We start from the raw sequence: 17,367 nt of genomic DNA, 5'->3' as shown, positions 1-17,367 counted from the left end.
CAAATCCCCTCTTCCTGTGACCTCAGCAACTCCGCCTCCACAGACTGAGAAGTGTGCCACTGTGACACAGCAGGACCTTATAAACAGGCCGGGGCCCTCCAGATTTCGACCCTCCAGAGGACGCCCGCAAAGGTCATCACAGGCAGGGCATCACAGTCAGCAGGCTGCCTCCACCTCCACTGTGGATGTCCGGGGAGCACCAAGACGTAGCAGCAGGGTTAGGGAAGTTAAGAAGATGTAGTTGCACAGCCTGTGCGCAGGTTTTAATCACTTGTACATAATGTTCACTATTGTCAATAAACTCCCAAGAATGTCTCCCTGCCTATGGCTCCTTGTTCTGATGAGCAGTGTTCATGTCACTCAGATGTGAAACCTTTCTGCACAAGATAAAGGCAGGTGTCTCAGTCCAGGGCCTCTTTCCTGTGCTCTGTGCAGCCTTCAGACCAAAGTGATGGTCCGGCCTCACACTCCCTGGACACATTACTGATGCCTGCAACTTAGCAGTGTTCGTCATTGCTGCCAGAATGTCGTGGGTAGGCGCCACAGAGTTCCGTCATTCTCTCTGTGTGCTCTCAGCACCTTTAAGGTGGGGCTGGCCCCCATCTCTTCAGCATCTGTGACCAGTGATGCTGTGCTCCTGAAGGGCTCAGGTGCTGAAGGCAGACAAAGGATCAGATACTTTTAAAGTTTCATGGCTGCCTCTCTACGATATGATCCTGATCACAGAGCGCAAGCGAGCTGCCCTCGGCCAGACAGGAGTCAGACATTCTCAGAGGCTATGTGAAGATTTATGGAGTGTCCTCACTGCATGTCGTCATCATCCTCCTGCAATCGAGTGACTTTTAGGGCCCCCACAGTGTCTCCATGACAGGAGCATTATCAAGGAAGGTAAGTGTGTTGCCATAAGCCAGACGGGAGTCAAACGTTCATAGATGCAACGTGAGGATAGAGTCATAAAGTCATATATTTATACAGCACAGAAACAGGCCCTTCAGCCTATCATGTCTGTGCTGGCCAGCAAGCACCTATCTATTCTAATCCCATTTTCCAGCACTTGGCCCATAGCCCTGTCTGTTACGGCATTTCAAGTGCTCATCGAAATACTTCTTAAATGTTGTGAGGATTCCTGCCTCTACCACCCCCTCAGGCAGTGTGTTCCAGATTCCAACCACCCTCTGGGTGAACTTTTTTTTCCTCAAATCCCCTCTAAACCTCCTGCCCCTTACCTTAAACCTATACCCCCTGGTTATTGACACCCCCGCTAAGGGGAAAAATGTCTTCCTATCTACCCTCAGAATTTTGTATACCTCTATCAGGTCCCCCCTTTAGCCTTCTCTGCTCTAAGGAAAATAACGCCAGCCTATCCAGTCTCTCTTCATAGCTGAAACGCTCCAGCCCAGGCAACATCCTGATGAATCTCCAGTGCAATCATATCCTTCCTATAGTGTGGGGACCAGACCTGCACACAGTACTCCAGCTGTGGTCTAACTAACGTTTTATACAGCTACAACATAACCTCCCTGCTCTTATATGCTATGCCTCGGCTAATAAAGGCAAGTATCCCATATGCTTTCTTAATCACCTTATCTAGGTGTACTGCTGCCTTCAGGGATCTATGGACATGTACACCAAGGTCCCTCTGACCCTTTGTACTTCCAAGGGTCCTACCATTCATTGTGTATTCCCTTGCCATGTTAGTCCTCCCAAAATGCATCACTTAACACTTCTCAGGATTAAATTCCATTTGCCACTGCTCTGCCCAATTTACCAGCCCATCTATATCATCCTGTAATCTAAGGCTTTCCTCCTCAATATTTACGACACCACCAATTTTCGTGTCATCTGCGAATTTACTGATCATACCTCCTATGTGGACGTCTAAATCATTAATGTACACTACAAACAGCAAGGGTCCCAGCACCGATCCCTGTGGTACACCACTCGTCACAGGCTTCCAGTCGCAAAAACAATCTTCGACCATCACCCTCTGCCTCCTGCCAATAAGCCAATTTTGGATCTAATTTGCCAAATTGCCCTAAATCCCATGGGCTATTACCTATTTGACCATTCTCCCATGCGGGACCTTGGCAAAAGCCTTTCTGAAGTCCATGTAGACTACATCAACTGCACTACCCGCATCTGCACAAGTAGTCACCTCCACAAAAAATTCAATCAAATTTGTTAGACATGATCTCCCCCTGACAAATCCATGCTGACTATCCCTGATTAATCCCTGCCTCCCCAAGTGGAGATTAATCCTGTCCCTCAGAATTTTTTCCAATAGTTTCCCTAACACTGATGTTAGACTCACTGGCTTGTAATTACCTGGTTTACCACCACTACCCTTCTTGAATAATGCTACCACATCCACTGTCCTCCAGTCATCTGACACCTCTCCGGTGGCCAGAGAGGATTAGAAAATTAGTGTCAGAGCCCCTGCAATCTCCTTCTTTTCCTCACATAGCAGCCTGGGATATATTTCATCTGGGCCTGGGGATTCATCCACTTTGAAGCCTGCTAAAACCATTAATACCTCCTTTCTTTCAATACTAATTTGTTCAAGTATATCACAATCTCCCTCCCTGATTTCTACACCTACATCGTCCTTCTCCATTGCGAACACAGATGAAAATTAATCATTCAAAACCTCCCCTCCGTCCTCCGGCTCCATGCACAGGTTGCCACTTTGGTCCCTAATGGGCCCTATTCTTTCCTTGGTTATCCTCGTGCCTTAATATATTTATAAAATGCCTTTATAAAAGTCACTCTCTTCTCCGTCGTCTTCACTCTCTGTAAGCCACGAGGCACACAGCTAGGTCATCAGGCTTCATGATCCTGATGTACTCCTCCTGCAGGATGAAAGAGAGAGACGCATGGGTTAGCATGGGTGTACTAAGAACCTGTCTTGGTTAAGTCTGAAGGCCCCTTAACCCACCTTGGAGAGTGCTGGCCACCACTTGGAAGGCCAGAGTTTAGTGCACTGCATGGCTGCCCAAAGCCCCATATACCCCCGTCTGACTGATTGGCGGCAGCTTTGCCCACTGGACTGCATGCTGTGCTCTCAGCTCAGTCACAGGTATTCTCCTAACCCGCACTGCAAGGCTGCACTGTTAGCTTGAACCATGGGGGAGAATGGTCCAAACCGGGATGATGACATTGCACAGAGGCTGTGAGCACCTCCACCAGTGACTGCTCCGTGACCAGCTTTAGCCAGGAGATTGTACAATGTGCCCGGTCATCCAACTGTTCTGCAGTCCATGAAAAGGTTAATTACTTTGCAGTCTGTGCCCGAGGGGTAAAAAGCTCTGGAGCGCTTGGTGGCACTTTGATGCCTCTGCGTTGCTTGAATAGGCAGAGAAGCTAGAGACCCGACTCCAATCATATCAACGTGGCTGTGCCTGAACTGTCTCAGCTGCAGAGGAATGGTCACTTTCTTTCCCTAATGCGTGGCCGCTTCCCTCGCCCACCCCCACCCTCCACCCTGCATGTGCCTGTGCGCTATATTCAACCGCAGTTCAGCCCTTACCCCCCAACCCCTCCCCACCTCGCCAAACTCGCCTCAACCACAGGGCAGCCCTTGCCCCCCCACCCAGCAGGCCTCAACCTTGAAGTCCAACAGGTGACCTGGGAGACCACTCCGCAACATGTGCACTCACCTCCGAGATCCCCTCAAAGTGCAGCCCGCCAAGTGCACGCCTTTTACATGCTGTTGTGAAACACGTAGGCGTGCTATTACACCGACGTGGACGGACGATCCAGTGGGGAGATATGAGTGCGGCAGGTTGGTCTTATAATGATATGCAGATGTATTACAATGTGATGTTCTCGATGTTCGATGGTGGGAAATGTGGCCCACCGTGGAGAGGACGATCAGCAAACTTGTTCACAATGTCATGAAACTGGTATTTGTCCTTCTCGCCATATTGTCCACTTACACCACCAAACATACCCGACCTCTGAACCAGGAGCTCTGGGTTTGAGTCCCGCCCCAGCATTTGTCAGCAAAGGAAGGTGTGTCCATAACACAACCAGACAAGCTCAGTATTAATCTGCAAATCTTTCCTATACACGCCAACAGCAGTCAATAAAAGCAGGAGAGATTCCTGGTCAGCAATGTGCTGGAAAGGATGTTGGAGCCTCTACCATCACTATCCACAGCTCGAGGCTTTAATGTGCACGGAAAAGTACGTGTTGCCACAGCTGGGTCACAATCCTGGAACTCCCTTCCTAACAGCACATGGACTGCAGTGGTTCAAGAAGGCAGCTCAGCACCACCTCCTCAAGGGCAATTAGGGATGGGCAATAAATGCTGACCTCGCCAGTGATGCTCACATCGCGTGAAAGAATTTAAAACTTTGGACTCTCCGAGTGAACCAATTTTAAGGCATTGGTCATAATATCATTCATACAAGAACAAAGGGAGTGGCTAGGAGATTTGTTTTTCTAACCATAAGCAGATGTGGAAGCAGAATCCATGAACAGCTCTGAAAAAGTAAGTGGATAACATGTATGAGTACCTCAACAGTTATGTGGCACGGGTGGTTAAATGCGACAAAGTGAATGGTTCATTCAGAGTCCTGAGATGAAGACACCGAGCTAAATAGCTTTTTCTATGCTGTAAAAGTCTCATATTTTCTGGTTTCTGTGAATGCAGTTCATGACACTAACACAGAAATGGATGTACCAAGTCATACCGAAATTATTTATATCAATCACATATCAGAGCTCATGTCCCTCTGGCCCCTGCTACTGAGTGCTATAAGTAGGCAAAGCATAAATCAAGTATGGTCCACTTGAGTGGTCCATGATCCCCTTTATTTGAGAGCTCATGTCTTTTGAATGCCCCAGATATTCCCACAACAAAGCAGCTCTAACAGGACTCATGCTGGTAAATTTGTCACAGCAGTGGCAATGATCACTTTCGCTAGAGTTTTCTGGCTTTTTTGAATCCATTCTCGGAATGTGGGCATCGCTGGCAAGACTATACTTTATTATCCATCCCTAACTGACCCTCAAATATGGTGGTGAGCCATCTTCTTGAACCACTGGCAGTGTTTTTTTTTGGTACAGCCTTGCTAGGCTATTTCAGAGGGCAACTAAGGCACAGCCATATTTCTATGGATCTGGAGTCACACGTAAGCCAGACTGGGTAAGGATGGACGATCTCCTTCCCTAAGGAGGCAATGGGGACATGAGGAGAAACTTTTTCACGCAGCGAGTGGTTAAGATCTGGAATGCACTGCCTGAGAGCGCGGCGGAGGCCGATTCAGTCAGGGCATTCAGGAGAGAATTGGATTATTATCTGCAAAGGAAGAACATGTAGGGTTACGGGGAGAAGGCGGGGGAATGGCACGAGGTGAATTGCTCATTTGGAGAGCTGGTGCAGGCATGACAGGCCGAATGGTCTCCTTCTGTGCTGTAACCATTCCGCAATTCTGTGATGGGTGTTAGTGACATCAGCAGCGCCCTTTAGGAAAGGAAACCTGCTATCAGCGAACCAGGTGGCTTTTCCCAACAGTTCAGTAGTTTCATGGCCACTTTCACTGATACTAACCTTTCAATCCAGACTTAGTTAATTCAATTTAAATTCAACAGCATCTATGTTGAGATTTGAACTCATGCTTGTGGACCATCCGTCTAGGCCTCTGGATTATTAGGTCCAGCGACATGACCACGATGATACCCCTTCCAGAGTGTGGCTTGCAGAGGCCCTAAAACCCATTTCATCGGGCTGCCCCTCAAAGTGGGTATCCAGTTGATGAGGGAAAAGGGCTATAAGGGAGAAATGCCTCACTCAACCTCATTTGACTGACTCGTCCCTTCTGCCCTGAGCAAAGTCCCAGAAATCCCAGGGCACTGGGACGGAGGTTGAGATCCGAGATCTTGGCTCTCCGCCCTATCACTCCTGAACTTAGTACCGGGGAATAAGCATTGCCCAGGCACAAACTACAGAAAAATCACTTTGATTGTCACTTTTACAGTTCAGTAAATAGCAATCAGCCTATGTGAAAAATCACATTTATGCCAATTACACAGGGTCAATATATAGCTCTAGTTATAAGCATAAAAATCTCAAGACCATTAGAGAACGATGACATGGCTTGCTTCTGATGGGCTATGAGTTTAACATTAAGCCATTAGGAAATCTTCAAGGTCCTGCACACACCATTGCAAGGAAGCCCATAGAACGACGAGGCCAATCGGGTCATGCTTAAATTTCAACTTCAGTGCCTGAACACATCAGGATCTACTTTACCACACAGACTTTAGAAGAGACATAAGATATTCACGGTCTGCCAACTCTTTCATAATTTAGCTGACAATTCAGATGATTGTAAAGGATAAATCTATCCTGATTATGTAGGAAATGGAGCTTGAACATCTTGTTTGGTCATTCCGCCCAGCACAGGAATCGAATGTGCAAAACAAAAAGAGCGTGATGCGGGCAAATTGTCTTCCGCCTTTTCATTTTGTGTGCCTGAAATTGTTATTGATTTTAAATATTTAACTCAGAAAAAAGATATCAAAAAAAGTGCAACGTAAGCAAGCACATTCACGAAGCAGAAACAATCGCTGGGCAGATATTTGACATGCTCAGACAGCTGTTGTGGTGTTCCGCATGGTGCACAGTACAACCATTCAAAGAGCAACAAGAAGCCTTGCACAGAAGGAGAAAGTGAAAGATGATCATTAGAAGCTAATGTAAGTTAATTAGTCAGTTCCGAAAATTGCATGGGTTCATTAGGGTGTGCTCAAGGGGTTTTTTTTGTGCCTACTGGCTGCTTTATGTTCAACTTGGTGGCTTTTACTTGCTCAAATTTTTTTTTATATATATATATTACAAAAATGTTAATTTCAAAAGCTACCATTGACTGAAAAGTTAAACGTGAAGCGTTGTGACTTTATTAATAATAATAATGAAGGTGTGGAGTGTGATTTACATTGTGTATTTATAACGATACCGACACTAAATTGTCTTTCCGTTTTGCCACATCTCGCTGGTGCACTTCTGAAAAACGTCACTGTGGAAACAACCCGCCTCCAACCCAGTGAGATCAGCTAAGGACTCGTTTGTGATGCTACTGCCCATTTACCTCCGCATATTAAAATAGGTTCTGAAAAGTAGGTCGGCTCACCCTGTTGGCTCCTGTTCAATAACTGAGTGGGAGGTGGATTCTACTTGAGAGTTGCGTGAAGTAGTGTGCGCTGTCTTTGGATTTTGGCATCACAATTACTCACAACTTATAAATGCTGCATCCCATCTGCCATCTGCGGGTGTTAGCTGAAGGAACTGTAGTTGAGCTTTAACTAAGGAGGAACTAACAGTATCTGTTTGTCATCTATTTCCAACAACTGTTTCTGGGGGAGAAGGGCAGGAAACAAAAGAAGAATATAACATCCAAAATGATAGAAACCTGATGATTCATGCAGAACCTCGCTAAGAAATAATGGAGAAAAAACCTTATCTCAATGTGTTGCAAAGTATGATCCCAGCTATCAGCTATCCAAGGTGAGGTTGTTACTGTGAAGCATGCATGTACTTTGTGTTGGTTACATGCTTTGTCTTAGCTCCTTGTACACTTTGCGGCCACAGAGTAGATTCATTGGCATGGTAACAGTACGAGGGGTTGGAAAGGGGGTGAATAACTGCCAAACTCTAGTGCTTTCCTTCTTTGTAATGCTCCACCAAAGACACAATGACTTGCTGTTAAGAGCGATTACAATGCCTCTGTGTAAAAGTAAGTAAAGTATGAGGGACGTTAACTTTGGCAATGATCTGATTACAGATCTTCCTTCCACCTTCTGCAGCACTGCACATCCTGGAGGAGCGCTGTCTGTCTTCTAAGTCTCGTTGAGGCTATTTCTGCCAGTCAGTAGCAGGATGGCTTTTAAGTGGCCAGAAGTCTTTTAAGAGCTGCTTACACTAGGTATCTCAATAATTCACATGCTGTGCGTCAATATTATTGTAAAATTGTGCAATGAAGCTGGCTTTGCATTGGAGTGCACGGTAATCTCATGCAACCATAAATATCAGCATATGGTGCACCCAAAAGCAGTGTTCCAGCTGTCATACCATGAAACAGCGATTCCAGCTCCTACTTGTTCTTCATTTATTCACCTAGCCACATTCCTAAAACTATCCATCTGGTTCACAAATGTCCTTCAGGGAAGGAAATCTGCTGGCCTTACTTGTTCTGGCCTACATGTGACTCCAGACCCACAGCAATGTGCTTGACCCTTAAATGCCCTCTTGAAATGGCCTAACATGTTATTAAGTTGAAGGGCGATTAGGGATGGACAACAAATGGTAGCCTTGCTAAGGATGCATGCCATATGCCAGTATACCATTGTGACAGCACAGTGGTATACAGTCAGGAGGGAGTTGTCCTCAACATTGACTCCGGACCTCATGAGGTCTCATGGCATCAGGTCAAACATGGGCAAGGAAACCTCCTGCTGATTACCACGTACCACCCTCCTTCAGCTGATGAATCAGTGCTTCTCCATGTTGAACATCACTTGGAGGAAGCATTGAGGGAGGCAAGGGCGCAGAAAGTACTCTGGGTGGGGGACGTCACCATCCACCACCAAGAGTGGCTTGGTAGCACCACTACTGACCGAGCTGGCTGAGTCCTAAAGGGCATAGCTGCCAGACTGGGTCTGCGGCAAGTGGTGAGAGAACCAACAAGAGGGAAAAACATGCTTGACCTGATCCTCACCAACCTGCCTGCTGCAGATGCATCTGTCCATGACAGTATCGGTAGGAGTGACCACCGCACAGTCGTAGTGGAGACGAAGTCCCGCCTTCACACTGAGGATACCCTCCATCGTGTTGTGTGGCATTACCACCGTGCTAAATGGGATAGATCTAGCAACTCAAGTCCGGGCAACCGTGAGGCGCTGTGGGCCATCAGCAGCAGCAGAATTGTACTCAACCACAATCTGTGACCTCATGGCCCGGCATATCCCCCTTTCTACCATTACCATCAAGCCAGTGGATCAACCCTGATTCAATGAAGAGTGCAGGAGGGCATGCCAGGAGCAGCACCAGGCATACCTACAAATGAGGTGTCAACCTGGTGAAGCTATAACACAGGGCTACTTGTGTGCCAAACAGCATAAGCAGCAAGTGATAGACAGAGCTAAGCGATCCCACAACCAACGGATCAGATCTAAGCTCTGCAGTCCTGCCACATCCAGTCGTGAATGGTGGTGGACAATTAAACAACTCACTGGAGGAGGAGGCTCCACAAATAGCCTCATCCTCAATGATGGGGGAGCCCAACACATCAATGCAAAAGATAAGACTGAAGCATTTGCTACAATCTTCAGCTAGAAGTGCTGAGTGGATGATCCATCTCAGCCTCCTCCGGAGGTCCCCAGCATCACAGATGCCAGTCTTCAGCCAATTCAAATCACTCCACGTGATTTGAAGAAACAGCTGAAGGCACTGGATACTGCAAAGGCTGTGACAATATTCTGGCAATAGCACTGAAGACTTGTGCTCCAGAATTTGCTGCACCCCTAGCCAAGCTGTTCCAGTACAGCTACAACACTGGCATCTACCAGCTATGTGGAAAATTGCCCAGGTATGTCCTGTACACAAAAAGCAGGACAAATCCAACCCAGCCAATTACCACTCCATCAGTCTACTCTCCATCATCAGTAAAGTAATGGAAGGGGTCATCAACAGTGCGATCAAGCGGCACTTGCTTAGCAATAACCTGCTCACTGATGCCCAATTTGGATTCCGCCAGGGCCACTCAGCTCCTGACCTTATTACAGCCTTAGTTTAAACATGGACAAAAGAGCTGAACTCTTGAGGTGAGGTGAGAGTGACTGCCCTTGACATCAAGGCAGCATTTGACCGAGTGTGGCATCAAGGAGCCCGAGCAAAACTGGAGTCAGTGGGGATCGGGGGAAAGCTCTCCACTGATTGGAGTCATGCCTAGCACAAAGGAAGATGGGTGTGGTTGTTGGAGATCAATCATCTCAGCTCCAGGACATCACTGCAGGAGATCCCCAGGGTAGTGTCCCCGGCCCAACCATCTTCAGCTGCTTCATCAATGATCTTCTTTCCATCATAAGGTCAGAAGTGGGGATGTTCGCTGTTGATTGCACAATATTCAGTACCATTTACGACTCCTCAGATACTGAAGCAGCCCATGTCCAAATGCAGCAAGACCTGGACAATATCCAGGCTTGGGCTGACAAGTGGCAAGTAAGATTCACACCACATAAGTGTCAAGCAATGACCATCTCCAACAAGAGAGAATCCAACCATTGCCCCTTGATGTTCAATTGCATTACCATCACTGAATCCCCCACTATCAACATCCTGGGGGTTACCATTGACCAGAAACTGAACTGGACTAGCCATATAAATACTATGGATACAAAAGCAGGACAAGAGGCTATGAATAGTGCGATGAGTAACCCATCTCCTGACTCCCCAAAGTCCGTCCACCATCTACAAGGCGCAAGTCAGGAATGTGATGGAATACTCCCCACGTGCCTGGGTGAGTACAGCTCACACTCCAGAAGCTTGACACCATCCAGGACAAAACAGTCCACTTGATTAGCACCACATCCACAAACATTCAATCCCTCCACCACCGACGCACAGTAGCAGCAGTGTGTACCATCTACAAAATGCATTACAGGAATTCACCAAGGCTTCTTTGACAGCACCTTCCAAACCCACAACCACTACCACCTAGAAGAACAAGGGCAGCAGATGGATGGGAACACCACCACCTGGAAGTTCCCCTCCAAGTCACTCACCATCCTGACTTGGAAAAATCGTTGTTCTTTCACTGTCGCTGGGTCAAAATCCTGGAACTCCCTCCCTAACAGCACTGTGGGTCTACCTACACCACAAGGGCTGCAGCGGTTCAAGAAGGCAGTTCATCACCACCTTCTCAAGGGCAACTAGGGATGGGTAATAAATGCTAGCCTAGTGAGCGAAGCCCACATCCCATGAATGAATAAAAAAAATTAGGAAGATGGTCAATTTATATTTTTTAAAGGAGGAATTTTGATGAGATAGCAGCCATCCTCTATTGTATGGCAAATTACATCTACCATCAACCCATTGTGTGGACAATGGAAAACATCAATACTGCTGTCACATGATCAAAACTGACTTCTAAAAGGAACTTGAAGTACCTTACTAGTCCACAAGGACAGGCCAGAGCAGGTTGTCTAAACAAAGACTAGAGTGAAGCCATCTGTCGCTCGACCAACTTCCAATAAAAGATTCTGGAAAGCTAGAAGCTTACTAAACAGCATTGGTTGGGGTGAACCAATGTAAATTTATCACCAGAAACCTCTGACCTTCGTTTTTTCAGTGTATCAAGAGAGAATCCTTCAGGTCTCCAACTTTTCAACTCCCATCTTGAGGACTGATAAGAAGTAACTTTTCTTTAAACTCTTTAAGATAACTAAGTGCATGCTACGTCTTTAGAAATCATATTTTCCTCTGTGTGTATCTAGTATGTATGAGGAGCAACTGTTTGTTGCGATTACATTTCAGGTGTTGCAAGAAATAAACTTTTATCCTTTCTTTTAATTTAAACTTACAAGAAACCCTGTTTTGTGTCTGTTCTTTAAAGTCACAGTGGTTGAAACACTCGCCCTCAAAAACATATCTTATTGGGGTCAACCGAGAAGTGAGAAAAGAGGGAAATTATGCTGCATCTCTCCCCATCCGTATCATGCCCACATCCCAAGAGAGAATTTTTTAAAAATTGCTTTGCTGTCCATCATTAGCATTTTCAGTTCTATATTAATTTCTTAAATTTTTACAAATATTTTGTACTATGGCGTCAGAATAGATGCATTTTGAGAATTTAACTTTCATTCAAAGACTAGTCATCTGAAAAACCACCAATCTGCTTCCCCCTTTCACTTCTTGTGTTGCTCAGACATCACCCTGTTTCCTGAATCTCTTATCTCCTTTCTTCCTTTACTTATCTCCAGTAAAGGAGAACAGGAATGTGACAAAGAGAGATGTGCTTACCCATGCTGTGAGTCAGAGTAACTGCTGTACAATTACTAAAGGGATGTTGGACAGCAAGTGCAATTAAATTACATTATGTTTGCAATTATGGGCGGAATCGTCCCAGATTTGCACTAAGTTCACTAGTGGGTGGGTAAGACAACATTTTACCCATCGGCCGCAATGGCGGCTTCTCACGCTGTATCGTCCCAAACCCGCCGCATCAATTATGCATTCCTGAGAAACACGCTGTTTCCATGGTGGTCGGGCTCTCATTCGCCCGCCACACCATCACCTCGCTGCTTCATCACGCCAGGTGCCATGCTTAAAGCCCTGCCGCACACACACCTCTCGGTGCTCCCAACCCACGACTGCTGCAAAGAAGACATGGCCCTGAAAGGCAAAAAGACTGCAGCCCCCAGGCTCAATGACACATCCCTCAAGCACAGTTGGACACAGTGGAGGCCCACCGAGATGTCTTCCACCCACCCCTGGCTGCAGGTTGGGCAGCAAGGTCACTAACCCGGCTTGGGAGGCGGTGGCAGTGGTGGTCAGTGCCAACGCTCTTCAAAAGAGGACAGCCACCCAGTGCCGCAGGAGAATAAATGATCTCCTCCATTCCGCCAGGGTGAGTCACGCTTCTCATCACTCTCAACTCACGCACTCACAAACCTATCACACATCCACAGGGCCCTCACTCACTGCCAGTTCAAGGGACATCACCATTCACTCTCTCACACACACCTCCATTGTCCTCATCCCATCCATTGGATAACTCACCACTCACATAAGCCAGGCAAACTTATCATTTAGCCTGGCAGGCATCCTGCTTACACTCTCCCCATCTCTATTCATGCAGGACAAGTTGGCACACAACAAGAGGGATAGGTCGCAGACTGGTAGACAAATGCCTGAAATCAAGGTCCTCATGGACTTTGAAAACAGAGCCATCCAACTGGCTGGCGAAGATCTGGACCAGTCCTGTGCTGATGGTGAAGTCAGCGCTGCTCTACCAAGTGAGGATCCAGCAGTGCAACATCCATCAGACAACCATGCCGTGAGTGATGTGTCCTGTTCCACAGGCCACTGCCAGGCACTAATTATCTCTCCTTGCTTTCGCAGGCACATCTGCCAAACAGCCAACGGAATCCATGACCCAGGGCCTCCAATCAAGCCCCGAAGAAACCTCTGAAGAGGAATCTGGAGGCACCCTCCTTGAAATCCCATCACAGTGCTCACCTATGCCCTCCACCAACAGAGACACACACCTCGGTGGGACCTAGCTTTAGATTAGCCTCGTGATCACAATCTGGTGAACACATCGCTCTGTCTGATCCACAGCAGGTGGAGGAAGGGACTTCCCAGGTCCCCGGCACTCGGAGGACTGCTGGAGGCCAGAAATCTGCTGAGTCTGAGTCAGATGATGAGCCTCTGGACTCGGTCATGTCACAGTTGCTGGAGCTGCAAAGGCAAGCTCGGGAACATCAGGAAGGGATGTCCGCTGCACTCCTCAGATTGCAAGGCATGATGGAGGAGTCTGTCTACCTTCACCCTGAGGTGATAGCGCCGGCATGCCAAAGCACCGATGTCAACACTGGCAGGATGGTGGCCGCCATGGAGACCTTGGTCCAGCACATCACCCCTGCACTGCTGTGCGGGCTCAACTCCATCCCTGAAGCCAAAGTTGGCCTGGAACAGTGTGTATGCGAGAAGGATGCAGGGCAGCTCGATCTCACTCCAGCTTCTCCTTATCCTCAAATTATCAGCCCCTTGGGCACCCATAGGGAGGAGGATCAGCAGGTCCACACCCCGGGGCCATCCACCCAGGTGACTCCGAGAATGTCCAGCCCATCCGAATCCCCTCTTCCTGTGACCCTAGCAGCTCCAGCGCCACAGCTCGAGGAGGGTGCCACTGCCACACAGCAGGACCCCAAAAGCAGGTCGGGGCCCTCCAGGTCTCGACCCTCCAGAGGGCGCCTGCCAAGGTCATCACAGACGGGCATCAAAGCCAGCAGGCTGCCTCCACCTCTGCTGTGGATATCTTGGGAGCACAAAGGCGTAGCAGCAGGGCTAGGAAGATAAAATGTAGTTGCACAGCCTGGGCATGGGTGTTAATCACTTGTACATACTGTTCATTATTGTCAATAAACTCCCAAGAGTGTCTCCCTGCCTCTGGCTCCTTGTTCTGATGAGCAGTGTTCATATCACTCAGATGTGAAACCTTTCTGCACAAGATAAAGGCAGGTATCTCAGTCCAGGGCCTCTTCCTTGTGCTCTGTGCAGCCTTCAGACCAAAGTGATGGTCCGGCCTCACACTCCCTGGACACATTACTGATGCCTGCATCCCAGCGGTGTTTGTCATTGCTGCCAGAATGTAGTGGGCAGGTGTCACAGAGTTCCCTCATTCTCTCTGTGTGCTCTCAGCACCTTTAAGGTGGGGCTGGCCCCCATTTCTTCAGCATCTGTGACCAGTGATGTTGTGCTCCTGAAGGGCTCAGGTGCTGAAGGTGTCAAAGAATCAGATGCTTCTAAGGTTTCTTGCATCTCTATATGACCCTGATCACGGAGTGCAAGTGAGCTGCCCTCAGCCAGACAGGAGTCCGACATTCTTAGAGGCTATGTGAAGATTCATAGAGCGTCCTCACTGCATCTCATCATCATCCTCCTGCAATCGAGTGACTATTAGGGCTTCCACTGCATCTCCATGACAGGAGCATTCTCACAGAGGGTATTCACGGTGCCATAAGCCAGACTGGAGTAAAACGTTCACAAATGAGGACTTATGGGGTCATCTCACTGCATGTTGGCATCATCCTCCACAAATCTAGCTGCTATGAGCGCCTCCCAAGTGCACCTGCTTCATCTAGCCAGTGCGAGGGCTTCATCCCCATCATCGTCACCTCCGGGATCGTCCTCACCCTCATCCCCATTGGCGTCTCTTCTTTGTAGGAGATGTGCAGCTCCTCCATCTCCTCCTCAGCCAGCGCCTCACCCCGTTGCAGTGCCAGGTTGTAAAGGGAGCAGCAGACGATGATGATACGTGAAACCCTCTGTGGACTGTATTGCAGGGCTCCACCAGACCGGTCCAGGCACTGGAACCACATCTTCAGCATCCCGATGGTCTGCTCCGCCAAGTTGTGAGCTGCAGCATGAGCCTCATTATAGCGTCGTTCTGCTGCAGTCTGAGGCCACTGCACGGGTGTCATCAGCCACGGTCTCTGTGGGTAGCTCTTGCCCCTGAGGAGCCAACCCTGCAGTTTCTGTGGAACCTGGAAGACTCCAGGCATCTGTGACCGACTGAGGATGTAGGCGCCGTGCACACTCCCTGGAAACCGTGTGCACACCTGCAGGATGCATTTCTGGTGGTCGCACACCAGCTGCACATTCAGTGAGTGGAATCCCACGCAGTTGATGTAATTCACCGTGTGCAACGATGAAGACCTGAGCGCCACATGAGTGCAGCCAATCGCACTCTGCACCTGTGGGAATCCCGAGATCAGGGCGAATCCAATGGCCCCGGCATCCTGGCTGTCCCAGTCCCGGGCGAAATGCACAAAGTTGTGTGTCCTCAAGAAGATGGCATCCGTGACCTCATGGATGTATCTGGAGGTGGCAGATTGTGAAATCCCACAGAGGTCACCTGTGGAGCCCTGAAAGGAGCCACTGGCATAGAAATTGAGCACCGCTGTCACTGTCACAGGCACTAGATGCCCTCCATATTCCCTTGGCGCTAACTCCTGCAGTAAGTGGCAGATGGGAGCGACCAGGTCCCTAGACATGCGCAGTCATCAGCGACACTGGTTCTCAGTCATCTGCAGGAATGACGGGCTGTGCCTAGAGACCCTGGGTGTCGCTAGGCACCGACCAGCCACGGCTTCCTGTCACTCCTGGGCAGCCTGTGCAGGAGCCCCAGCAGCCCCTTCTTGTTGAGGTTGCTGCTCCTGCCTTTGCACAGCCAGGAGCCTCAGTCACTCTCTCCTCCGTCTTCTATGCTCTCTGCAGGCCATCAGGCACACAGCTAGGTTACCAGGCTCCATGCTCCTGATGTGGTCCTCCTGCGGCATGAAAGAGAGAGAGAGAGACGTGATTATCATGGGTGAACCTAGAACCCCTAACGTTTCCCGGAGAGTGTTGGCCACCCCTCGGATGGCCACAGATGAGTGCGCTGCAGGGCTGCCCTGTCAGCCTGTGACATTGGGGAGACAGCTCCTAACCGGGACGCTGAGATTGCAAAGGGGCCGTGAGTGACTCCAGCAGTGACGGCTACATGACCAGCGTTGTCGAGGAGATTGTACAACGTGTGCAGTCCAACTGCTCCGTGGCCCACCAAAGTGGTCGTGGACTCGCAGTCTGTCCCGGGGGTGGTGGGTAAGGGGCGGTGGTGGCGGTGGGGGTAAGGTCTGGGGGGCTTGGTGGCCCTTTGGTGCCTCCGGGTTGCCTGCATGGGTGGGCAGGCTAGGAACCCGACCCCAACCACATCACTGTGGCTGCGCCTGAACTGTCTCAGTTACAGAGGAATGGTCAGTTTATACAGGTGTGGCTACTGCGCGGCCACTTCCCTCACCCACCCTGCACGCACCTCAATTTCCTCTGCACGGGATCCAACACCAGGGCAGCAGATTCCCCCCTCCCCCCTGACGACAGCAACAGTGGCCTCCGAGGCTGGGCGGCACTTCACCCGGGCCCCCCGGCACCCCTGAAGCCTGTTGAGCAACAGGCAACCCTAGTGAGCTGTGGAGGACGATGCTTTTCACTCACCCCAGTTCCCCCAAAGTGAAGACCACCAAGTGCACGTCGCCTGTGCGCTGTTGTGAAACACGTTGACCTGCTCTCCTGCCGATGTGGGTGGACAATCCGGCAGGGGTCCAGAGCCTGGTGGGGTGGCCTTTTAATGAGATGCTGATGTATTACAATGAGCTCCCCACTGACCATTGACAGGAAATGCGGCCGCCATCGGCGGGCTGAGTGGAAGATCGCGACCTGCCTTCTCACCATCGTGAAACCGATCACGCCAAATTGTCTGTGCACTTCGCCAATCACACCCACTGCCAGCGGGCACGGAAAATTCCACCCTCTGTTTCTTTTTGTCATTATTGTTACTTTTGGGAAATAATCCACATTTACAGCGTTAAAATCTCACCAGAAAGATAAGATTGAAAAGGAAATTGGGCTTCACAAATCCCTGTCCCATTAACTCATGGTGCAATTCTACCATAACTTTAAAGATGATGAAAATATTTACACTGTTTTAGAGCATTGCGGTCACAAGTCATTAATGCGTCTATTGAAAGCAAGTAGAAATTTAACAGAGGAGCCAACTTATCCACCAGGAAATCCTGGGAAAGCATTGTGCTGGCTTGGAACTT

The sequence above is a fragment of the Cetorhinus maximus genome, chromosome 9 (assembly GCF_964194155.1).
Source record: "Cetorhinus maximus chromosome 9, sCetMax3.hap1.1, whole genome shotgun sequence".
In the NCBI taxonomy this organism is placed as follows: Eukaryota; Metazoa; Chordata; class Chondrichthyes; order Lamniformes; family Cetorhinidae; genus Cetorhinus; species Cetorhinus maximus.
The sequence above is the reverse complement of the archived record's forward strand: the minus strand, read 5'-3'. Positions refer to the sequence as shown.